General features: G+C 36.6%; 1 pseudogene; it reads right to left on the reverse strand.

The window, feature by feature from the left end:
- Positions 1-257: 257 nt before the first annotated feature.
- On the reverse strand, positions 258-26,460 carry LOC120107440 (annotated as a pseudogene).

Below are 26,460 nucleotides of genomic sequence, written 5' to 3' on the forward strand. Positions count from 1 at the left end.
ATTTTACATTACTAATATATGTAATATATCAAATTGTATTCAGCATTATTTGGTCTATAGATGAAAATAATCACAAGCTCTAGCCTTTAAACAGGAAACCAGACAAGCTTTAGCACCATGGTAAAACTTTACCAAGGCACAATAAACAAGCTACATCCATTATCTAAGTAGAGGTCCATTCTCCAAGTAGTTTAGATCTCATAAAGCTAATTGCCAACTTTCATGGTGGCATCCTCATAGCATGCTAAAACAGAAGTTGTACTACATAAAAGAAATAGAATTTCTAGTAAGAGCATGAATATTATCTAATCTTAACTTCTGAGATCAACAATCGCCAAACAACTATATCCAAGACGACGATAGAAACAGTATATACAGACTCGCAAATACTTCACTCTGAAGAAGAATGCCTGGGTGGTGCAGCAGCTTGCATTTATCAGGCTGCACCGAACAAGTCCCAGGAGTCTTGATTTCGGATTGGTGACTACTGACTACCATTCTTCTAAACTTTGAACCTTAAATATTCATTGGTATCATCATGTTCAGAGTGGGCCTTGCCCGTAGCTCTAATTTGTGGGACTCCAAACTCTCCTGCATCAGGGCTCTCATTTCCCGGTCAAATTCCTCTTCCTTCTTCGGATCAACTTCCACCAACTTCTGCCTGACCTGGACACTGTCTTCCTCATCAGAACCAATGGGTCCCCCATCATCTTCATCGTCGCCATCCCCTTCAGATCTGTCATCTGATTTGTCCTCATACAACAGATCTTCCTCGTCTTCATATCCCTCCTGATCAATGCTGCCACTATCTGAATAGCTTTCACTATCTGGTGGTTCTTCCTGGACCCTGCCATTTTCCTCCATTCTGTTTGCTACACTGCTGCCATTGGCTTTGATGGTTGTAGTTGTTTGGGATGGAGCTTTCTGAGATTCACCATCAGAGTGTTTCTCACTGCTGGCCTTCTCCATTAAGGCTATGCGCTCATGTTCTTCAAGTTCAATCAGTGCCGCATTAACTTCCTCAATGGATGAGTATCGAGTCATGTTTGGTTGTAAATCGGCGAACATATCCTGCAAGCATTTTAATTAATGAGAAATATCCACTAAATTTATTAATGCAGAATTTCTTTGTTTCTTCTTTTATTTCTTTTTGTTTTCCAAGAATTATAGTGGGAGGGTCACTTGCCAGGATCAAACCTGGATCCTCTCCTTGGAGCTAGCAACAAGGAGAGAGGTGCCAATTGACAAACCAAAATCCAATCAACCAGAATCTCTATGTTTCATTCAGCAATACTATAAAAAGAAGTTTATTTCCATAGTCAAAGCTAAAAAGAGATATGTGACTTTTTCAAAGCATAAGAATTATGCACATTGTGATGCAGCACAGGATACAACCAACATGTACTATAACCAGCGTTGGAGGAGCCAGTGGATTCATCAAATTTTCTTATAGATTTTTCATTAAGAACAATATCAAATTTTAGCCAGATTTCCATATTTGTAGAAGAATAACTCCAGCATGTTTCCTTATTGTCGAGTCCTATTTCAAGTATGATTTCGTATCGAGTTTAATGCCCGAATTAGGGTTAGGGGATTATATCCTATAAATATGTGTATAATACATCGTAAGAGGTAGCCTTTGGCATGTTAATACAATTTTTCAAAAGAATTTCCATCACCAAGTTAAAGGGTTCTTCAATCCAGTTTACTTTTATTTGCATGTTAATATTCAAAGTGCAACATCTTTGCTCCAGTTTACTTCCTCTTCCTTTTGATTGGCATATGTGGCACAGGCAGAGGGTTATAAAATTCCATATTTTGTTTCTTGACTTTAGCTAGCTGACAAGTATGAAACTGGAAAACTTTCAGCTGACTCCTCCAACGCTTGGCATGGTCTAGCTGGTCATAGTACCTGTTGGTTGTACCCTTTGCTGCATCACATTGCATACACAAAATAATTGTAACTATAAGGTATGACAAGTGCATCGACAATTCTAAAATAACCTTACATGCTAGGAGGCTCAAAGCAACTTACTGGAAATAGAAATACCACTATTGGATGATAGAAAAATAAATAACAACTTGACAAGTAAATTTTAACTAACCTGAATGTCAAACTCAATATCTAGTGGTATTGGACCTTTGCTAAGGGCGTATCTCTGAAAATATATCAAAAATCTATCAAGTTTCCTCTTTGAAGAACCTCAATCAAAATAGTGACCGCATGTCTGAAGAAGTGTTATTATCATCCTGATCCGAAAGTAGTCTTCTGGTGGATCCAGTGCATCTTGCTTTACAATAAGAAAAATAAAAAAATGCACTAATAAGAAAAATTGGCCAAAGAATATTTCCATCATGTTACATGAAGTAGAAAAATGAAAGAAAAGAAACACTTGATTTCATGAACAAGGACAAGTTCAGATTGCAAAGTTAAAATGCTATTCACAACACCAAATAACTGAAAGCGTTAAAACAACATCATGTTTTTGATGTGTCGGGCATATTGCAGTCAATGCTTGTGCCATTCTTGTATCGAATATATGCATCTACCAATTATGATTTTGTCAATATCTTAACTTCTAAACAATGACTCAGTTTTTGTCTTTACCCCCGAGATTTCTAGAAGTTACAGTAATAAAATAAGGAACAACAGTTGGCAATTTGTGCATTCAGAGCATTAGTTCTCTTACCCTCTTTCTTATTCTCCTTCTCTTTGTTGTACTGCCTTTATTTTTTCACATAACTAGAAAAGCTGTTGTTTGATCGCAACACACTATCTCCATGCAGCTTCATGTCTGATTTTTACATATGTTAATATAGTCCCTATGTACCCCAAAGAAAATTTATTGCTTTATGAGGAAAGTATGCAAGATACGGATATGCACAAGCAGTATACTATTGAAAGAATCGCATGTTATATATTTCCACAAGAACCATATTCTGTCAATATATCATGGCTAAACTGAAGAGTGCTCCGGACCTTGAGTAATTAGGTGGGTATTCAGTATATCTCAGCCTCCTTGTCTATAATATTGAAATTCTGTCTTAGTTACTTTCGCCTTAATCTGCCAGCCATGTGGATCTGGCCATTCAATCTGATCACTAATAACTAGCAGAAAATTAAAGTTTCCTGACCTCTACTAAACTGCAATAGGACTAATTATCTTCATAAAGGTTATGTATTTTAAGTACATAGTGCTCAAAGTTAAAGATTTCCACACTTTACATATGATGACTGAGAATTAGCAGTTTCCTTCATTTGAAATAATGATGATCCCATTGGTTTAGAGATCCATTAAATGAACTGGAACTCCCATGTGGGACTCTACAAGCTTATGCCTCACCAACATCAGCAACAAAAGGCACACGACATTACTTTTATCTGTTTTTCATCTGTACTTTATAATTCTTTATGAACAACCTCAAGTCTTGACCATAATTTTTTTAAATTATGTCTTGATTGACTAAACTTGATTGTAACAAATTTTTAGATTGTTGAGCCTGTGGAATGCCCAAGCCTGCTCACAAGAAACTGAAAAAGCATGAAATGAGAAGGAAGTGTCTTTATCTACATTGAATCCAGAAGCTATGTAGAAACATCAAGCTTTGGTAGTTGGTTACACCAGTTCTCTCCTAGCGACCATTTCACATCGCATTTTTAACATCGTGACTAACTGGAGCAAAGCTTCCAGTTTTCGTGATCATAAACAGTTAACTTAAAAATGCCCCAAGTAAGAACAGTTTCAAATAGTATTACATGGTTTGGCAAGAAGGAAAAAATAATAGAGAAACAGCAAAAATAAAATGCCAGTAATTAATGGGAGAAAAGTGATTAGGACACAAGTAGCATGAGAAGAAAGCATTTCTATTATAAATCCATTATCCAGGATTTTATAAAATTAAAAGACATTTCATGATTATGTAACAACTAGGATAAAGTCATGCAAAAACATTGGAAACAAGGATCTAATTAGAACTTGCAATCAGAAGATTTTAAGCTTGACCACAATTGTTTAACTTTTTGTCCATTTAAGTCATTCATCACCAAAATCTAAGAAGCTTTAAGCTTCAAATTTCAAAAGCATCATAGATCAGTCATCTGTATACATGAATCCCTCAAATGCAGGTCAACAAGGTTATCAATTTGTAGAACCCATAACATAATAGATATAAAACCTTGATGAATATAATAATTGATATTTTTTTTTAACTTCTGGTATGCAAATTAACCAAGTATATAATGCAATAGAACTGTTAGTCAAATAACCAACCCTTGCCAAATCCCAAAAACCAGATATGGCTTTAACTTTAATCATTCATGTAATGTTTTCTACCATGCCAGCAACAATTTCTACAAACATTAATATAAAAATTGAAAACTTGAGGTAAGAAATACAAATAAGAATTTCAATAATCAATAATAATAAGGCACATTACTTACTTCTGGTGTTCCATGGCCGAAAATGATAATCAAGTATAATGTTTCAAAAATTACAGATGAATCAATATGCTCATAGTTGTATAGCTCTCCTAAGAATCGCATGTAAGCAAGGCGCTGCTGCTGCATTCCATAATCATTCAATTCTAACCCAAGCCTAATCTCCTCCAAAACCTGAAATTTTTTATCATGCATTTTTAAAAATAATTATACAATGATATTTTTAAATGCACCAGCCATTAACTAAAAAAAATAAAGCATAGTACCTTCGGGGCTGGAAAATTCCACCGAGCATCTTAATAAGTGTTCTGATATTTAGGTTTAAGGGTTGGAAAGTAGAACAGGAGACCAAAGAAGATGGATGGAAATGGCAAAATATGATATTGTGGTTCATAGCGCTTCGGATGTCTAGGTTTTACACATGTCATGAACATTTATTGGCTGCTTATTTCTTGTTTATCTCTATATTCAGTATGTTCAACACATTGTAATTTCCGTCGGCCATCTTTTACATATGGCCCCTCGATACATATTACATATGTCATGTGATTACATGATTTGTACTCAAAATATGAACTTCCATACGAGTTGAAACGAAAAATATGCAATGTATATGCAATGACTAGATCAAAAGGGTATACATCTAATGACCAGATCACACTGATTCTTCAAAAGAAACCCAAAAATGACAGAAGGCTTAAATGGCCAACGAGCCTCCTTATGGTTTCATCGACTTCCAAAAATCATGAGATGAAACTCCAGAATATGGTCAGCGAAACCATCCCGAACCGCCCAGTTCGGAGTGTACCAAGCCGTATCGGCGGCGGACTGGGACGGTTCCAGCAACCAAACCGAAACGCCGTCTTCGGAGGGATAGAAGGAGAAAAAAAAAAGGAAACGAGAGAGAATGGGGGAGGGAGGGAGAGGGAGAGGGAGAGGGAGAGGAAGGAAGAGAGGTCATCCAAGGCTGGCCGGCGGAGGCCGGGGAGCCTCCGTGGGGAGGAGGCAAACGCCGGAGAGATGCGGAGGCGGGGCTCCACCTCCGGTCCCTTGTTTCGTTCGAAACAGGCGCCCGGAGGGAGGCCCTTTTATTTTTGCAGATTTCAGTTGAAGCCGGCAAACCTATTGCCAACTTCACTTAATTTTTTTAAAATATTTTTTGTAATTTCACAATATTTAAGTGAAGTCAGCAAATGATTTGCGACTTCACTTAAAAATTGCAAAAATTTTAGCGGTCGGACCCCATTTTGAACGAAACAGAGACCTAGCCGCAGCCTCCGCCTCCTGTCCGGGTGCCGGCCTCCGCCAGCGCTCCTCTCTCCCTTTTCTCACACATGTTCACTCTTTCTCCTGCCTCCTCTGCTGTGTCAGTACAGGCCCGGTACAACATGGCGTGGGCCCGTACCGACTCGTGCCACCGAGCAACTAGTACGATGCCCGATATTAGCACAACAGACCTTGCTTAGAAAATAATAAACTCGCCACTCATTTAACTCTGACCAACAAAGCATAAAACTCAAATCCTACATATGACAAATCATATAATTCAGAAATCTAGGGGAAGGTCTCCATTAAAATTATGAAAGCCAGAGAAATCATTCTTTCCTTATCAAATGAAAGGCACCGAAGTTGTTGAAATAAAAGCTAAATGAAATGTAAAAGGAGCTTTTTGTAGCAATTCTAGCAAATTATATTAATCAATTCAGACTTAACAAGATAAAGAAAAAAAATCAAATCTGAGGAAACTAAAGACTTTACAAATCTCAGGATCCTAAGCAGGGTCAGTGGAATAGTCCTGAATAGGGTGGTTTCGGCTGTTTCGAGTCGTTCCGACGGCTGACCGACACGGTTCCAGCGACAGAAACGAAATCCGTTGCCGGAGGAGGAGAAGGAGAAAGAAAGAGAGAAAAAGAGACCGAGCAGGGGAGGGAGAGGGAGAGGGAGAGGTGGAAGCCAGCCGGCGGAGGCCGGCTAGCCATGCGAAGGATGCTCCTCCAGCCCTTGCGGCTCCACAGACGAAAAATAGGGCGGATCTCCTGTTTCGACCCCTTTTTTTATTTTACAATTTTTAAGTGAAGTCGAAATGATTTGCTTTCACTTAAATACTGCAAAATAAAAAAAGGGTCGGACCATAGTTTCGAACAAAACAGGGGACCCGCCCTATTTTCTGGCAGCGAAGGTTTCCTCCGTCTCTTGCCCGGGTCGCCGACCTTCGACGGCCCTTCGCCGGCCTCCGCCGGCCCTCCCCCTTCTCTCTCTCTTTTTCTCTCTCCCCCGCCTCACTCTACTGTGTCGGTACGGGCACCGTACGGCACGGAACGGGCCCAAACCGACTTGTCCCACCAAGCAACTGGTATGGTGCCCAATATCGGTTCAGCCGATATTGATCCTAAATTGACATTTTAAGACGGGGATCCCCTTAATTTTTTTAAAACAAAAAAAAACATTTTGAAGATGGGGAGTGTACAATTCCACAAATTACACCCAGCCTAGATATACCTAATCCATAAAAGAATACAGCTGAACAAGAGACAAGTCAGAATAATCTGCTAAACTAACTTGAATGCTCAATTTTGAAACTATAAAATCCACATGGAGAACATGTAAAACTTTAAGATACCAGTAGTCAGGGGAGATTTAATATGAACTAGAACATATACTGTTATGATGCAAGATACCTCAAGATCTACCAATAGGAACCTTGCATATCACACCATCCCTTCGAACACACGCAACAGCATTAGAAAAACTGCAACTGAACATCTCAAAAGAACATATATGCATGTGCAAATAAATATATGTTCCAACAGTTTTCCCTTGGTGGTTTAAGAACCTGACATTTGCCAAAGGATGCATCCCCACTCCTTTTTACGTCACTATCATTCCCCTATCAATTCTCATTTTTTTACAACTAAGATATGGAACCAAGCTCAGCAAAGTCACACTAGACAATTAGTGGAAGACATCGTTTCAGTTCAATCTTACCATTTTCGGATTTTAACAGACAAACTAACCATGGAAAAATGATGCTAGGGCAAATCACCCTTTAAGTGTAACAATACCCATAACCCTGAGCAGAATTTTAAGGTTTTTTGGGATAAAATTTTTAAGGCATTTTCAAACACAAAAAATACTAAATGAGATCTCTGATAGTAAAACTATCATGCTCCTGATGGCTCTATACTTGCTACTTCAGTAACATGATAAGGAGCACTCAGCTTCTAAGATTATTAGTTCCCTAACAAATTTGATTACAATACACCATTCTCAGAAAAATTAATGCAAATTTTAAGGCAATATATTCTTTTCATAAACTTTTAAAACTCATTGGAGAGATGCCAGAAGATAACCATTTCATCCTTACATTTTGTCGTTCTGGTGTCTTTGGATGTTGCTCATTCGACTTCGGTTCTGCTTCTCCCAATAATACAGCAGGAACAAAAGCTCTGGTTACAAAATAAGCCAATTTGTATCACATGAACTACAAACAAACAGAAATAACAGAAATCTCTCACATAGATAAATAAGAACAGTATCTTTAACTGAAAATTCAGAGAGTATAAATTCTATATAATAGTTCTGAACGATAGCATAAACAACACTAGTAAAAGTTTTAACCAACCTCAGATCAGGTAAGGATTCATAAAATGCCCTTGTGTCTTCATCATCCCACACAGGTTCAAGCACAGAAGACTCCTTTCCAGAAGCGGAAGATGGTACATCCACACCTGTGGTTAACCTAGTCGTGTGCCCATCATCTGGCATTACTGGAGGTTGCATATCAAGGGCCTCAGCTAAACTGTATACCGAAAAATAGGGGAAAAAAAGAATGAGATTGTAGATGGAAGCACAATAATGAAGCTAATGAGAAATAAATAAAAGGCAGGAAGAAAAAACGAAAGAAAGAAAGAAAGAAAATTTATAGAAGGAAGAGAGAAAAGGGGGAGGGGTGCAAAAAGCATGCAACATCAATAAACTAATGTTTGGCATGTGTTAGGCACATGAAAGGAAAAATTGACGGCTACGGTTTCCCATTAGCTAACAGATTACTTTCTATTATTTATGAAACTGGATAAATGAACTGCTAACTTAGGCTGACACACCTCTTATTTCTCTCCCTCAGAGAGGAGTACAAAATCAAACCTAAGGATGTGCATTTATGAAGACTTCGAGCTCATATAGACATGACTGACAGATGAAGTAACGAGTCCATTCTGATTGAAAACTTTTCTCCACTGAGACATGTAACTTGAAAAGGATACTCCCCCTATTACATAGTATGCTTCTCCTGTCTCTTCAAGACAGAAATGAAGCAAAAGGTTTGTATTCACTAAAGACGAGCATGTGTAGTCATACAAGAGTGACGCTGGAACATAAAATCAAGCTGAGAGCTTGCAACATAAAATAGCAATTGTCATTGGCACATGCAATGCACATGTGGAAGCACAACTGGTTGTCGGTACCTCTTCTGACTAAAGACTTTTGTAAATTATGTAATTTGAAAGAAAGTTTCCGCGTTTAATTGGTACATCTCCGAACTCTTTCCTTAAAAGATTGAGAACTGAACCAAAAGAAGTATGTATACTAGAGATAATAGCATATACAAAGATAATGGTAACTCAAAGTGACATATTAAGATAAAGGCAGGATTTCTGAGTTTGCATTACAATATAATAAAGAGATTAATCTACTCATGAAAACAAGAAAAGACATTAGACTAGGAACTATGAGACATTTAAGTTCAAAGCAAAATATCAAGATAGAAAGTTTGGCTAACGATCTTACGAGGAGACACAACGAAATAAGTGATCATAAGATTTCCTAAGCTTCTCGTATGAAGCTGCATTCTCATCGCTAAGCTCCCCTTTAGCACTCAAGATCTTTGCATTCTCAAGTTCCAGCATTCGAAGAGACTGCATAGTATAAAAAAAAAAATCAATATTATTCAATGCTTCTGGAAAGTTGTTGCACAAACATGGAAAAACATAAAAGGATTATACTAATACATCAAAAATGAAGGGTAAAGCAAATGAATTACAATCAAAGCAAGCAGCACATGCTCAACCAGGCTAAGAGAAGCATATTCAGATTATGCCAAAATTTTAGACAGTTCCAAAACTTACATTATGCTCAGATTGAAGTCGTTCAGCTACAGCATCATAATATGAGTGCAATGCTTTCTTGAAGAACTTCTTTTTCATAATTTAGGATCTATTGTACAAAATGATGAGGAGATAAATGAAGATATATACAATAGCATGAGCTGGATGGATGAAGTAGAAAGTGCATCTAGGATATTATATGATACATGCATTACCTTGGAGACATAAGGATAAGTATTGTAATAACAGTAACACCCGCAATATTGTAGGCTAAAAGTGTTGGGTGATAAAGAAGGTATATGAAAACAACTTAAGTGTAGCAGAATGAGAATATTAAGATCGATGTAGGGTAAAACTAGTAAAGATAGATTAAGAAATGAATATATTAGAGGTTGCACAAATTAAGGATAAAGTGATTGAAAATCGATTGAGATGGTATGGTGATGTATAACAACGATCTTAGGCGGCTCCTGTAAGGAGAGGTATTTTAGTTTGTGTTAAAGGTTGAAAGAAGAGGAAGACCTAAATTAACATGAATAGAGGTTGTGAGAAAGGAAATGAAGAAATTTCGAACAACATCAGAGGTAGCCCTAGAAAAGGATACTTGGCAAATAAGGATTCATAAACCCGACCCCAAATAGTTGGAAAAAGAGATATCAGCCACTTTAAGCCTAACATGATGATTGTTCAAGGTATTGAAGCTTCAACAAATTAAATACTGAACACTGACCACAATATATCTAGTTGGGTAAGCTAACTATAAAATATTATCTAGCATATTAAATATTGAATTATCAAGCACAAAAAAGCAATACCACTTACAAGTTTCTTTGAACTACAATCTATCAAACCAGACAATATTGTATTTACTTGTCCACTTGTTTAATATCATCTATGAGATGGATTATGCAACCACATATCAGCAAACTTACTCCCAGCAACAAGCAGATGGTGATATTTATTACTATATCAAAAATGCATCTTTTTTGACTTTTAGTTTTTTCAAAACAATTATGAGCACAAATCTATAATGAAGCGAGGATGAAATCTCACTAGTGCTAGATGGCTAGTATGATCATGTTAATAAACAATTGGAGTATTCCTATATTACTTTATATAGAAACTTCGATGCTGAGCATTAAATATATCAAAGAAGAAAAGAAAATAGTAAGTACTTAGTGTAGAAGCATATATTTGTACAAGGTTTTAAATACCAGTACCGAATCCTACATTATTTTTCCATTAGAATGGTAAGGTTCTGGTATAAATGGGCTCATAACGAAACTAAGAGCTTCAGGAAAAATGAAAAACTGTTGGTGTGTCCTGGTACAATTGGTAGGATACCATCGTTACACACCAGTATGGAGTAGTGCAGACTAGTATGGCTGGTACATACTGGTACACAGTTTTGGCGATGCCAGCACCTATAACGATGCATGTTTTACATCGAACGTACGATATCAGTCATACAATCCCGTTCCAAGAGTTTTGAAACCATGTATTCACATATGATGGTAGGTTTTTGATACTTAAATACATAACAAGACTAATATCCAGATTATTAGATGGCATATGTGCTGGGGTGTGATAAAAATAATTGGCTTCCATTGTCTTACAATGAAAATAGAACAATATATACACATATGCAAACAATTTCAAAATTCCCATTAATAGGTCCACCAATTTGGCAGAACAAGACCTAACCATCATCCATACTAAGTCAACTTACAAAAGCAGTAGCATAAAACTTAGCAAATTCTAGGTAGTACCTCATCATGAACTTCTTGTCCAGGCTGATGGAGCTGGAGCCCTAAGAAATATCTGCCTTGTCGAGCAAAACTGGTAAGAAGGGACAAATTTGTCTGAGTTGCATCCCGATCTTTTAAATGTTCCAAGCTAGTAAGATCCTTAATAATATTTACGAAAATGCTGGCATCCTCAACAACTCCAACAAAATAAAGTTCCATTAGAAGTTTTAGAGTGCTCCTCTTCTTTATTGCCCTCATGTTTTTATCTGCATCCAAATCATCACCACATTTTCCTGTAAAGAACACTTTCAGGAGGCCCTGAATAAGACAAGGAGAGAAGTCTTTGTATCTCTGATGAAGCAACGAGCAGACCTACAAACAGGAACACATAAATAAAAAAAGGATTATAGCATCAAAACAAGTTAATAGCACTTGCATGTTACCATTAATGTAAAGATTTATTTCTACAGTATAGTTTATGCAGCCAGACTAAAACACTAAGTCATCAACCTTCCATGCTGAGGCAGCAATTCACTTAACACCTAGATAAGATACAGCATTACTACAAGTTTTTACTGTAGTTCTTTCGAGATAGCAAGTCGATCCAACTCCATGTAAGCTTGATTTAGCATGGGAAAAAATTCTTTTAAGACAAAGGACTTATCGACCCTGCTTTTGCATTCTTCTTTTATCTTTGTAGCCAGCACACCGCTGAAAGCAGACAGACGAGCATAAAACATAAAATGACAAAATTTGGCAGCATGGTACAGTCAACAAATAACCAGATGAGACTAACTCTACTCGAGAAGGCATGACTCTGTTAATTAAAGCATGTTATTTGAGAGTTTTCTGAAAATAAAGTGGAGAAAAAACTGCTACGAGAACCTATAAAAGACTGATCAACAAAAATAATCAGAGTAATAGATAAGTGAATGTTCCCATGTAGCAGAATAAGATGCCTGAATGTATAAAATTGATTCATGATGCTGCACGATTCTGACTCTTATGGATCAGTGTTTCGACCTTTTTAAATAACACAATGAGGTGGAACAAAAATACTTGACATTGCAAGGAAGAACCACAAAATTATTAATAAGATTATCTTAATTTTGTGGTGTGTTTTTTTACACTCATTCTTATTGAACTGTATATATTGATTATCCCTAAATTATACAACTGTGCCATAAACAGGTAAATGTAAGAGAAACCATAGATCATCAAGAGCGTGTAGACAACATTAACTCATTAAGGATATATCCTAAAGGGTTTTTATCTGTCAACATTAACTCATTCCCTTAAAGCTATTCCTGAATTGCAGGTGTATAACATCAGAACAAACCTGAGCTTTAATTTGCATCACCAGATGCAGACCTAGCATCCAGAACAATAACAAATGACATAAGAAATGTCAAGTTATCCCCAGGTAACGTTTGATTACCAAGCATAGACTAGTAAAAACGGCCAGTAAGAGAGAAAAGAGTAAGAGTTAGGTGGTGGTTATGTTCTTTCGGCCCTTGATAATTGACATATAATGGCAAAATATATAAGGATAAGACGGATGAATGGAGGCAAAAGGGGACCTTATGGTAGAAGGTATCAGCTAAGTGGCTGGGCCGTGTAGACAAATCTAAAGTTAAAAGATGCTTAAACAAAGTAACTGAATAGTAAACCTAGAGTGTAATACATAATTAATAAGAAAAAGGTCTCAGATTGATAAATGACATGAAAAATAGATTACATCAAGAATTCCAAGGCAGAGAGGTTGGAAACCATCATTGAACAAGCAGCTTTGCATATTAACTTCTTCACATAAAACATGACTAAGAAGGAAACCCAGATCTAGCAAAGATGGGGGTTGAATAGATAGAGCTCTAAGCCATATTAGAAGCATAATCCATGAACCATAAAGATGTTGATATCCTTGTAAAATATGATGGGACTATAGAACAATGAAAAAAGACTTTCTTAACTACCAAAAAGGATTTGCACTAGGAGTACATAGTAATGATTCAAAATTTCAAATACACTGATGAAGAAGATCTGGCTCAGACAGTAATAACAAAATAATGATTCAGCAAGGACGTAGAAATGGAAAGATGGAAACCATACAGATGACAAATAAAGGTGTCAAAATCATTTCAGGTGGATCTGATTTTTCAAAAAAAAAAAAAGATAATAGCAACTGATATATTAAAAGAAGGATTAAGTAAAAGAAAATGGATAACACAAATTGATTGTGAGTTACAAAATGAAGTTCGGGATGACGGCAAGTAAATATGCATAAATACATAAAACAAGGGTATCAACTATTCTGATTCAGGTCAATTTCCAGCTGGATCCTAATCAAATATCCACCTGACAATGTGAAGCATCAAATCCATAACTGTTTTGGAACATCTTAGTGACTTACAAGAATAGAAGGGCATAAGGGGGAAAGACTAGTGTAAGTACAATGGAAACACTATGAGTTGCCCTCTCCTTTGCACTCTGCTTTGCTAGAATCTCACACCATGACGGTGATTCAAACTCTCCTATATATCCTTCACCCTTCTTAAAACATCACACTGCACCACCACCCTACCTCCCAGATGCAATATGCCCCTACCTCCACTTCCACATCCCATAGATGGAAGAATTGTGTGCCAGTAAGGTGCTGGCATAATACTAGTGTCATTCCTGCCATGCCATCCCATGCCATTGCTTCACACAGCAGCATAAAAGTAATTATATGCGGACAACAACATGATGGTTCTGCATGCTTATAAGGTACTAGCATGATCCGTATCATGTTGTGTCATGCCAATCAGCACTTAATCCATGATATCTAGTTCCAAAAGGTGCTATCCAAACCAACGTTGGTGGAACCAATACTGGGCACCGTACTAGTTTTTCAATAGAACGAGTCGGTACGGGCCTGTATCGTGCCACGCTAGGCCCGTACAGACACAGTAGAACAGATAGGGAAGAGAGAGAACAAGAGAGAAAAAGAGAGAGAGCGGGGGAGGGAGGGAGAGGCCGGCGGAGGGTGGCGGAGGCATGGCAGAGGCCCGGCGGAACGAAACAGGGGAACAGCCGCGTAAATCGCAAAAGGTCCCTCTGCCGGCCTCCGCCACCCTCTCTCCTCCGCTCTCTCTCTCTCTCTCTCTTTTCCTTCTCCTCCGCCTCCGGCAACGGATTTCGTTTCTGTTGCCGGAACCGTACCGGTGAGCCACCGGTACGGCTCGAATCGGCCGGAACTACCCGATTCGGAACAATTCCGCCGACCATTATCTAAACACTTTAAATTGAATTTCATGAATAACTAGACATTTCATAGGCTTGACCCTCCAATTACACATCAACTTCTGGCAATTCTACGTATAAGTCAAATTTAATGTAAGTTTGGCTTATCATTTACCAATTTTAGCAAATATCAGGAAATAGATCCAATTAGTTGCATGTTATAATATATAGACATCTGCATACACATCAAATATATATGCTTTTGGCAAGATATGCTGAATCGGCCGGTACGGTTCAGCCCGTACTCTCAAATAACATGCTTTAATTAACAGAGTCATGCCTTCTCGAGTAGAGTTAGTCTCATCTGGTTATTTGTTGACTGTACCATGCTGCCAAATTTTGTCATTGTATGTTTTATGCTCGTCTGTCTGCTTTCAGCAGTGTGCTGGCTACACAAAACGGTTCCGGCCTCGACCAGTATAAGGCCGAACCAGACGGAACCGGACCGGTTCCGTCTAGTTTGACCAGGACTCCATGCGAACCGGCACCGAGTCCGGTCCACTGTGGCATTTAATGCCACTATAGCCATACACTATAGCTCTGCTACAGTGGCATTTAATGCCACTGTAGCGCGTTGTGGCATATTCATGCGTGCTCACGCTCGCCTTCGCTGTGTGTGCACTGTGGCCGGTTCGATACCGGTTTGAACCGGTATCGGCGCCGACCGGTACCGGTTCGGCGATCCTTAGCTTTTGGACACCTAGTAACTTGACAAAACATCATGTACCCCATAACATCAATTCCAAACTCAATGAAAAAAGCATAATTCACGTTACCTATTACTTTATTGTAATTATGCTCTACTTAAAGACAAGTACAAGACTAGCTTCGAAGTATTCAACAAACTGTCAAGCACTAAAAAGGTTGTGAGCATGCTGCAAACAGAACTGAAATGAAAATGCTGATGTAAATGCAGGATCAAAACTAAGAACAATGAAATTAGAAATGAATAGTTAAAAAAAATGTTGTAACACCAAGATTTTCAGAAATGGTTTCACAAAATTAAATGTTTTCTGAGACAAACCTTGTAAGGATTAAATAGTTAATCACATTCAAATATTAGAAAAAAGGGGGGCCAAATATGATATAAATAGCAGAAAAATAGAACCCAAGAACAACTCCCAATTCAGAAAACTTGACCACAAAAAAGACCAAAACAAAGTAAGATACATGGAAACAACTGCAAGTATGATGAAATGATTTGACGTTTTTCTTCTTGACTATTCTTAAACAAAAAGCCAAACTTAATGCAAGAAAAATAAGAAAACAAAGCACACAATCCATGTCTTAGGAATATTATATGGGTATACAATTTAAATATGCACCAACTAAAAGGATAGATGTAAAAGGTCCTAGAATCCTATCAAGTAGTCAGTAGAGATTTGAGATGTTTTCTAATAACTAACAAAGTTCAAGCTGGACACAAAGATAAAGACAATATTTGCAAGCAATGCAGGAACAAAAATGTAAATTGTCAATTTGATACCTGCACAGCAGCTTGTATATCTGAAGTTCTAAGCTTGCCATCACAAATAGCTGCCACAGCTTCACTGACAAATTTGCTTAAGTTGCCACTTCTTAACTCATCCATCAACCCTTCTCGTTGCTCATCGTTTATCCGTTTAAGCTTTTTAATAACTGTTGTATTGCATTTAATACTGGAGTCCAATGTTCTGAGAAAACCGGAGTCTGGAAGAAAACATCAAAATATTATTATGTAAGAGAGACATCTACTCTGATGACTGCACAGGATGAATAAATATAATAATTTAACTCAGGCATCATTCAAAAGGAAATGAGAGAGAGAAAATTCAGCTTCCCTAGCATCACTAGGGCAAAACTTATGGACACCTGTTGTGTAAGCAAGGTGTGCATGATGATGATAAAACTACCATGGGTCTAAATTTTTCATACACAAAAAGAATTTCAGCGGATAAAAATAAAATGCAGGTGAACCATATATGGAACAGTCAAAGATTTAACATAGGCTGCTAGGCAGTTACATGGCGGCCCAAACATGACAGGCCAAATGCCATAAAATTATAAAAAACTAGTGATATGAAGCAATTGAATAGGTCATCTTGGAATCAACTATGTTTCATCCACTACAGTTCAAGATCAGAAAAAAAAAGACATGATTTTAGAGGGATTAAAAGAGGCTAGAGCAGTGTTTGCCCTACCACCCCGAACCACCCAGTATTCAGGTTGGTACAGGCCCCATTCGAACCCGTACCGACTCATACTGAGGCATACCAAGATGTATCGAGGTGACCCAGGGTACATATTGACCTATACTACCCAGATTCAAGCAGTACCGAGATAGGAAGTAAGAAAAATGACTCAAAAGATATCTAGGTACAACGTGTGTCCCCGTACTAAACCGGTAATATACCAGTATGGTGCCCGATACCAAGACTCCAAACCTTGCTAGCACCAATCCCAAGCTTAAAACATAAAAAGCTTCAACGATAATTCACTATTTACTTAAAACCCTAAGCCATCTGATCAACATTATTGATAAATAAAAGACTTCTACAGTCATAAAGTTGGATTTGCATTTTCATTAATAAGCATCATATCGAATGAAAATAATTTTTCTTTTGTAAAGAAATTGGAAAATATAGTATGTTGTATTCATTACATGTCAAGTACCAAGGAGAAAGAAAGCAAAATATATAAATAACACCTATGAATAAACTGAGGGTTAAATAGAGGAAAAATATATGTACACCGTGCATCTAGAACAACAGAGGCATAAAAAGGAAGAAGCTACCTGTTTATAGAAGCCACAAGAAATCATAGGATTTTGTTGTATTATTTTTAAAAAAGTGTTTCTTAATTGATTCACTTTGTTCCTTATGCCAAGGTATGAAAGAAAACACAATTATAAATTATAACTTCATGACATTTGTTTGGCATCCAATCCTCCATAAGCCATTTCTAACAAGAAGATATAGCGGACATCAGAGAAGGTTTAGAAGGATACAAAATTGAATATGGAAAATAAAAAAATAAACTTAATGTAAAAAATAAAAGCAGACTGAATTAAAACAGAAAATAGTTAAAAATCAAATTTAAAAATAAAAATAATGCATAACTATGAAGAAAACATTTGATGGATAGATGTGATAATTTTTGATATTTGGAATCATTCATTCACTTATTTATGGTAAAGATATTCTATATTTCGTTCACTTATCTTTTTTTCTCTTTTTTTATGGAAGAAACTATAGAGTAAAGAAAAGGAAAACTTGCTATGTGACCTCAATAGAGTGTTATGATCTGAATCTGAAAGGAATATGATAGAGTTGTCAATATTTACGATAATATGGCATCAGGAAAGAGCAATGGTGTCTATATTTTTGATACCATTAGATTGGAATTGAGGAAATGTGTCTTTATTATGGTGCAATGACATGTTAAAGAATCTAAATTATGCAACTACATTTTCTGGCACTATATCTTCTTTATGCTTCTGATATTTGAGTGCAACTAGGAGATTGCATGGAAATATTCTTTCTGTTAAGGAGAGTTCTTATTTTCGCCCCCCGAGAGGGGGGGGGGGGGGGGGGGGGGGGGGGGGGGGTTGCAACATACAAAATCTTAATGGTATATTCCAAATTTTAAAACTTTCATTTCTTTGATATATTATAGACTAGTGGAACAAGTATAATGCTGAGAAACCTTTAAATTACACCCAGAAAAAAAAATTGAGAAAGAAGATCATGAATAGCAAGATACCAAAAATTACCTAAAACTGATTGAGCATATAAGAGCAAGGATTCAAGTAGCATCAGTACAGCCCATAATGATGGCTACATACCCACTCATACGGATACAGAGTACTGGCTGAACAGTTTGTCGATAAAGGTGTTGTAACATCCAGTGACTGACATGGGCTGGCATCAGTCCTTTTCAAAAACATTGTGTAAGAAAGCTACTAGAAAGCAGACTGTGTCATCTAAGAGAGCTACTAGACAGCAGACTCTGTCATCTCATCTGTTAATAATCACTTAGCTGAGGGTGAAATTTCTCATAGCTTTCACTAAGAATACCCTCACTCATTCCTAATTCCTGATAGTTGGTAATAGACCCATGACCAACCCCAGTGTGCCTTCTTTAAATCCATCAACTTCATAAAAGTACTTGTAACCATAGATGTACAATTCGACAAGACAATTCAGAACATCACTTGAAAATTTACTTTGTTATTTTAAAAACTATTAAGCAGTAGTTGGATAACATCTTTATCTTAAATATAAATATGGAAGGAAATCCATTCTAAGCTTCACAGAAGAATACTAACAAAAGCAGACATTTGGTTTTAGCTAAAGACAAAACTTTCCTCCATGAGATATGACAGGAAGTTGGCAAAACCACAAATTTCAAACATATTCAATTATTTTTTAAAAAAAATTGATACCTCAGGTTATAACTAAGCCAAAGTTAGAATTTGTTAGCATATCCCAATCAGCAAAATCTAAAAATCAATATCCTTCAATCATCATTCGTTAGATCATCCATGTGGATCACTCAATCAAGTAATTTCTTGAATTTACCAAGTCTTATTAACTATTCACCACGTATTGTTCATAAGTAGATCTAGATAAATAATATACACATACATTTCCTCCTAAATCTAAAAATTATAGAAGTTAATGAAGAAAATACTACTTAATCAATTATAAATACAAATTAACAAAAAAAAATAGAATAAAATGGAAAAGAAGATGAAACTTCTATTACTACATATAGTTTGTTTTACGCATAACTTCCAAAATGGAACCAAGAGTTTTAAAAAATGGCCACATTTTGTGAGCAACTAGGGTTCCACATGGTGCCTATGCAGAGTAGAAGAGAAAAGCAAAGAGAACAAAGGATGGTGGCACAAGAAGGCAAAAGATTTGGACAAGGATGAGGATGGGGATGAAGGGACATGGGTAGCAAATGGAGAGGTAAAACATATATGCGAAAATGTCTATTGTTCATAGCCATTTCCAAATTTCACCTCTAGCTAGCTTGTGCGATCTTAGAGAAATTCCTTCACACATAGCATAGTAAGCTAGATTGGAAACTTAAGCAAGCCTAGTACTCCAGACATTATGGTAGGATATGGATCGATTATGATGAGAATGGACTTCTCCATAATGTAATTGTTTAGAAGACTCACGATCTAGTTCCATGTCGGGCCTTTTCCCTTCTCAACTAGATGATGGAAATATGTATTCCATTCGGGCAAGTGAGGAAGGGTGGCTTGGCTTGACCGTATATTCTCTCCTGGTCAGGTCAAAGGCGAAGACTAGCTAAGTTAATCACTCAACCAAGTATGGTATGCCGTAGGGGTCAATACTGGTGTATACCTACCGGTACACGGTATGAGAGGTGTATTGAATATTAGTAAGCTGAACCTACCCCTTACCAAGATACTGTCACTATACCATGATGGCAACGGTACGAGATCCGCTACCAAAGATGGCAAACCTTGCAAACAAGTTTTGCTCTCTGTTGGGTTGCAAGATGCCTGCACTCTCTCCCTTGCCTATCCTTGATGTCTAACTCTAGCACTTTTTTAACAGTAGAAGACAGAATCGGGGTGAAATGGTTTTTAAAGCCCAACCAAACTAAGTTAAGCCCCCCTTAAAAATCATTTCCTTTCTAAGCCGTATATTTTTACTCTAGCCTCTACCCGACCCGCTATGGATCCAAGGCGGGTATGAGTAATGGCAAAACCCGCCCCGTGCCCGACCCAGATATTCACTCTTCAGAAATCCCCTAACGAGGCAAAAAAAATGATTTGTATGCAAAAAATATTGATTTTTACAGCTTTACCCAACCTAATCCTCCAAGCTGCCCCTTCTAACTCTACCCACCCGGCCTCGAGGCAAGTACAGGGCAAGTACAGGTAATTGCCTATCCAACCCGTTGCCATCCCTAACATCAAGTCAACAATTATACATCATTACATCTCTGTAGTTTTAGATCATTATCAAGCAGTCGAATAACATAGACTGCAAAGTGATGTGACACAATTATTTAGCATTTTTTGCTGGTTTAGATATGACCTTATCCTTAAATATTGTCAGTTCAAGACTTTCTGTCTAAAAACATTGGAATCGTACATTCAATCATTCCAAATAATACAACTTTTTCCCCTTGGCATGCTTCCATCATTCCAAATAATACAACTTTTCCCCTTGGCATGTTTCCATCTCTAATATTTTTTCTATTTTTCATGGAATTTTTTGAAGGAAACAGAGAATTCCTGTAACATAAATTTGATGGGCCCAGCCAAGGGGGAATAGTTTCTGAAACCTTTCATCAACCACTCAGTGTACAAAGTAATTGAGTAGTCTAGTATCTAGAAAAGAATGAGAGTTAAATGAGGAGGCTATCCTAGACCCCAAAAAAGAAAAAAATCATTCCAAAGATGAACAGTACCTAAGGACAGCAAAATTAGGTAACCATTTGTAAACACCATAACCCAATACCTGGAAAGTCCAAAGAATATCCACTAATTTATCTACAGACCGGAAAGTCTTCTAGCAAGTTCTCAAAATTCTCTCCAACCGCAAATGTTTGCGAGTTGTGGCTGATGAAATTTCAATCACTATATAATTGCTTTTTCAATCTGATTTTGCAGCCATACATCGATGTAATAAACATTCAGAGCACCTTCCCTTTCATACAATATCAACAACATATATGTGCTGACAGTTTATCCACCTGGTACAATGGTGCACACCTCTATCAAGTGTGCTGACCTGTATAAATGCTTATTGACTTTGCATCAGTTTGTGTTGTTTCAATACGCGCATCAGTACATGCTAGTATATAGCAGTATCGCCTTATGCTGAATTTTCCTGTTTTAACCCATACCCAATCTAAACAACTTTTTAGTATCTTTGCAAAATGGTCTGAATCACTTCATAACTACCTTTTCTGATAGGATTTGAAACTGTGATCGACAATTGAACATAATAGCAATAAAAGTCGGCATGTAGTTTGACCAAAGATTATAAATTGGTATGACATGGTATATAAGCTTTCCTTAGTACCATTAGTAATATGAACTTCCCATAGTACTGACAATATTTTTACAACACTAAAAGTCTGCTATTAACGTGTAAAAATAGTTGCATATACTCATATTGTTATATCATAGATTTGAGCTTATTTGTATTGTAATAGGTGTATACAACTGTTCACAAATGTTAGCTTTGACAAATCATGCAATGCAAGTGTTAAATCCCAGTATGTATAGATATGTGAGATGATTAATGATTCTCAATTTCTACGGACTAATTAAGACTATATTTATTTGTCTAAAACATGTCTAAGCACTAGTACAAAGCAATATAATTGATCTATTTAAAACAAAATGAATAAAGTAGCCTATCCAAGCATGCATGTTGTGAATCTGCAAGCTAGCATAACTTTCCATACCAGCGCATTCCAAGTGGACATACTATATTCCACCATAATAAGCATATCATGCCAACACCAAAGTCTTGGTTGAAACTGCTAACAGGATATATTGTATGTAGCCAACTGATGCTGGATTTTTCTTCTTTTTTTTTGTGGGTTGGAGGGGGGGTGCAGGACTCAGGCACATGGACAAGGGATCTTGTATCAGATTTTTAATTCCATACTTCACACATAAGAAGACCAATTTCACTAGAATGCAAAAAGAAAACCTTAATTTTTGTGTGAATCCAAAACTCCATATTTTCTTGCATAGGGACATCTGACAGCATCAATAATAAAAATTTGTAACAACACAAAGAATGGTTTGCTTATCAGCTGATGAGGTGAGGACCAGTAGGATCAATTCCCTTCATAATTTTGGGGTATCCCAACCAGAATTGGAAAAAAAAATAATATAGTCCAAATACCTATCAATTTTTTTGCATGCCATCACTTGTGATGAAATATTGCATCTTCTCATCTAAAAATGTTATTGGGTATGTCACTTGCATTTGCGGAGGGGCAAATTCTGATGTCTGGATGTCCATCGATCATTTTGTTTTAGTTTTATTAAATGTCAAGGTAATAGGGCTCATGTAACTTTTTGATGTCTAACACAATCATGAAATAGTAGTAACTAATCCTAAACTTGAATCCCTAACTTTCTAGCAGAATACAGTCAAAAAACAACAGAAAAATTATGAAGATGACATGCTTCGCTACATAATTACCAGGCCTTTCAGGATTCAGATTACTATGACGGAGAGCAAGTTTCCCATCAATTGATTTCTTATATTCCTCAAGACGTGCAGCACTTTCCTGCAAAGCAAAAAATTATATTTATAAGGTTCAGTTATGTGTTAGTTGCATGTTCTGATCTTGAAAACCAGCTGAAGATCATATAGCAGATTACTAGTACCGAATATCTGATGAATATCAATCAGCCTATGAGGTTTACAAGAACAAATGCAAATTATAAATTCTGAGTTCACTATGTAAAATTAATTGCAGAACAAGAAATTGAATAGGACTATAGTTATTTATCCCAAACAGCACTAGTGTATCATGCACTGGTAGCGTTCCCAGCTCTAGGTGAAGACCAACAGAGTGAGGCCAGGCCTTATACCTTTCTCCCTCTCCCATTTAATCTCATTTATAATTTTGGTGCACTTTTTCTTTCTTTTTAGATAACCTCAGATCCTCAAATCATTGGTAAAACCCCAATATCCCTTGCATTTTTCCCCTGAAGAGGCGCCACTCGTAGCTAACCTTTATTGAAAATGCATATTAAATTAGAAACTACCGTCAACGATAATTTCAGTCCTCGCATCCTGAAGCCAAAACCTTAAATTACCCCTTTCTCCTAGGCGAAACAAGATCATTTTTTGGCATCAGAGTTATGTTAACACTCTATGCACTCATGAAGGATAGTCATGGTATCAAAGGGACAGTCTTTCGACACCAAGAAAATGTAATTAATTGTGGACAATGATAGCAATCAGCTTGATGTATTATTTGACACTATGCAAGACACCAATCAATATAGATCAAGGTCAAAGTGCAATAGGTCACAACCTCTTCAAGCCAAAGACTCTCAGATGCACATTATATCTAAAGCATTGAAGCACCTACTACCCAAGAGCCTAGTCAAACATGTGAAAATAGCATGCTAAAGAAGATGGCATCATCTACAACTTCCAATGGATTCTCATAATGCAAAACTAAGAGTCTAGCAAAGAGTGCATTGTAGCATAAGAATTGAAAGAGGAGCTGAAAAAAGCTCCCCAAAGTTTTGCCAACAAACAAGATATCCAGAATGATATTGAAGATCAGAATTCTCTCAAAAATATTGAAGATAGAATATCGAAAAAGCTATTTATGATCCTATCATCATCCTTTGTGTTTAGATAGTCAAGGATGACATGCCACAGTATCCACCGCAAACTGAAGTAGCTGCATATGATAGCCCCAGGATTGAAGAATAAGTTGCTCATGAAGTGCACTTGTGGATAAAGAAGCTACAAATTTAGAGGTAAACAATGCTTACACAAAAGAAGTGCTTACTTTCTGATGCATATTCTCTTCAATATTGAAGAATATTATCTTTTAAGATCCTTAGTTACAGTGTGTCAAAGGACATTGATTTCAACAAGAAGAAATAGCACAGTGAAAGGTGTATAGGCAGCCACTAGAGAAGAACTTGGAGCTTCAAAAGGATATGTTGAGGAATTTATTATCATATTTCATAAGGAAGAGAACATTAGGAAGATCTTGAACATTAGATAATCCAGGATAGCAAGCATGCATGATGCAGTCACTAAGTTGATTTTGTAGGAACCTGTGGACCAAGAGAGTCAAGGATCAAGTAATTTGGTTGAGGCAATCAAGTATCAGCTAATTAATAGACCTGAGAGTTAGTGGTCCTGGCTTTACTGTTTGAGAGAGTACTTGAATTCATGTTGTTTTTCTATTATTTTGTACTATTTTGCTTAATCATTAGATCATGCACTCCTGCACATAGCAGAGGCTATTTTATATTTATGTTTACTAGGTCCATGAGTTATATGGGCATGAAATAGTGACTAACTTGTAATTCGATTATAAGTGGAGAGGCATTTTGGTCATAAGCCATTTTTAGGTCATTTATGAACAGTCAAGCCCCCTTAGGGAATTTAATATAATGATAATAATGTAGTCTTGTTTAATGTTAGAAGCCCTTTTTTCTTTGGTAGAAGAGCCATTTGTCATTTGAGTTCTGCTTTCTATAATACAAAGTCACATGCTGGGCCCTCCAATGAGTTCCAGGTAACCATATATTCTCTTTCTCCATTATCTTTCCTTCTCACAAGTGTGAGGCTCAATCATGGAGCAACACCCCAATGTGAGTCCAGATCTTCACTCTTTTCCTTCTTTCTTTCTCACCAACTATCTTTTTCCTCAAGCATCTATTCCATCCTTACATCCAGAAACATGTAAAATTGTAAAACACTATTGCATATTTTCAACTAGGAAACCTTGCTTGTAGTTCACCTTTTCTCAAAACCCAGATCTGAATAGAAAGTCCAGCCAACTATAGGTTTAGTTCTAGAATTCTAAAGCCCGAAACCTTGAACTTCTCCTTTCCCATGAACTGTTCTATATCACATTAGGTTCAAATGATATAGAATTATATGATATTTTGTGAGAAACCCAGTTAGTTTGGTTAATTAGGTTATTGACTGCGAATTTAAACTACAGAAACACCCAATGATAGGTGACTAGTATAGCAATAATTTCTAAGCTGTCTAATCATTAAAACATTAAAAATAAATTAAAATAAAAGTATGGAAGATGATAATGTAAAGAAGACCATAAAAAACAAAAATAAATAACAAAACAATTTCCCTTATTCTCAGGATGGTCACTTATTAAGGCTAGTTCCACATATAAGGAACTGATAAAAGAGGGAAAATTTATGCAAAAAGAGAGTATATGGCCTTTCACATACAAAAACCTACGGTATGGTCGGGATGTTGTAGGGTGCTGTAGAAAAAGAAGTGTATGCTGGAATGCGACATTGATATCAATGAGGAAAACAACAAGCCAAAAATGAAAAATGTGAAACAAGAGGCATACACAAAAGTCAGCCTAAACCTCAATCATAATATACTTGTCATTCATTAAACTATCTTCAGTATGCAAAGGTTTCATACTGTAATACATTTCTAGATGATATTTTTTTTTTGCACAGTTTTGCAGATATATTCTTAAATGTAAAGCAGTGGATAAGCTTGCACTTTTAGTAGGAACAAAGAATTATTCAAGGCCCTCAACAAAATCAAAGGCCAATAAATATTCCAAAGTACTCATAAGATGGAGAGAAAAGTTTAAAAAATGCTCACTTCTGTTGTTTTGAAAATATTGGCTGCATGACTGTAATAAATGATTAAGATGGATATGATAAAAATAGAATGGTGAAGATTAAGTAGAACTTCCCATGCGTTATATTTGATATATTCAAAGGATTTGGTTAAATATTGTAGGTCAATATGTTATCTATTTCAAAAGTTTGGCAATAAGGAGGATGCAGACATATAAGATTCTCATCGTTAACAAGGTGCATCAAATATCTAAGACAAAAATGACCCAAAATCGAAACTTTAGCCTTTTATGTCATATAATCTAACAGAAAAATCCAAACTTGGACCAAATTATTTATTCCAAAAATAAGTGAAAACAAAGACGCCATGGGCTCTAACCACATCAAGACTTCTGGAGCCTTACTACCTTCCTCAGCTTTCGTATGCCGATAAATCATCAAAAAGATTATAAATTTAGACCAAATTAAAACATTTAATAGGAAATAAAAAACGATGACAGCATGGGCTCCAACCAGATCAAGATTTCTTGCGCCGAAGTCTCTTCCGCAGCTTCTTGTACTTGTGCT

This window comes from Phoenix dactylifera, unplaced genomic scaffold, assembly GCF_009389715.1.
Source record: "Phoenix dactylifera cultivar Barhee BC4 unplaced genomic scaffold, palm_55x_up_171113_PBpolish2nd_filt_p 000864F, whole genome shotgun sequence".
NCBI classification, from domain to species: Eukaryota; Viridiplantae; Streptophyta; class Magnoliopsida; order Arecales; family Arecaceae; genus Phoenix; species Phoenix dactylifera.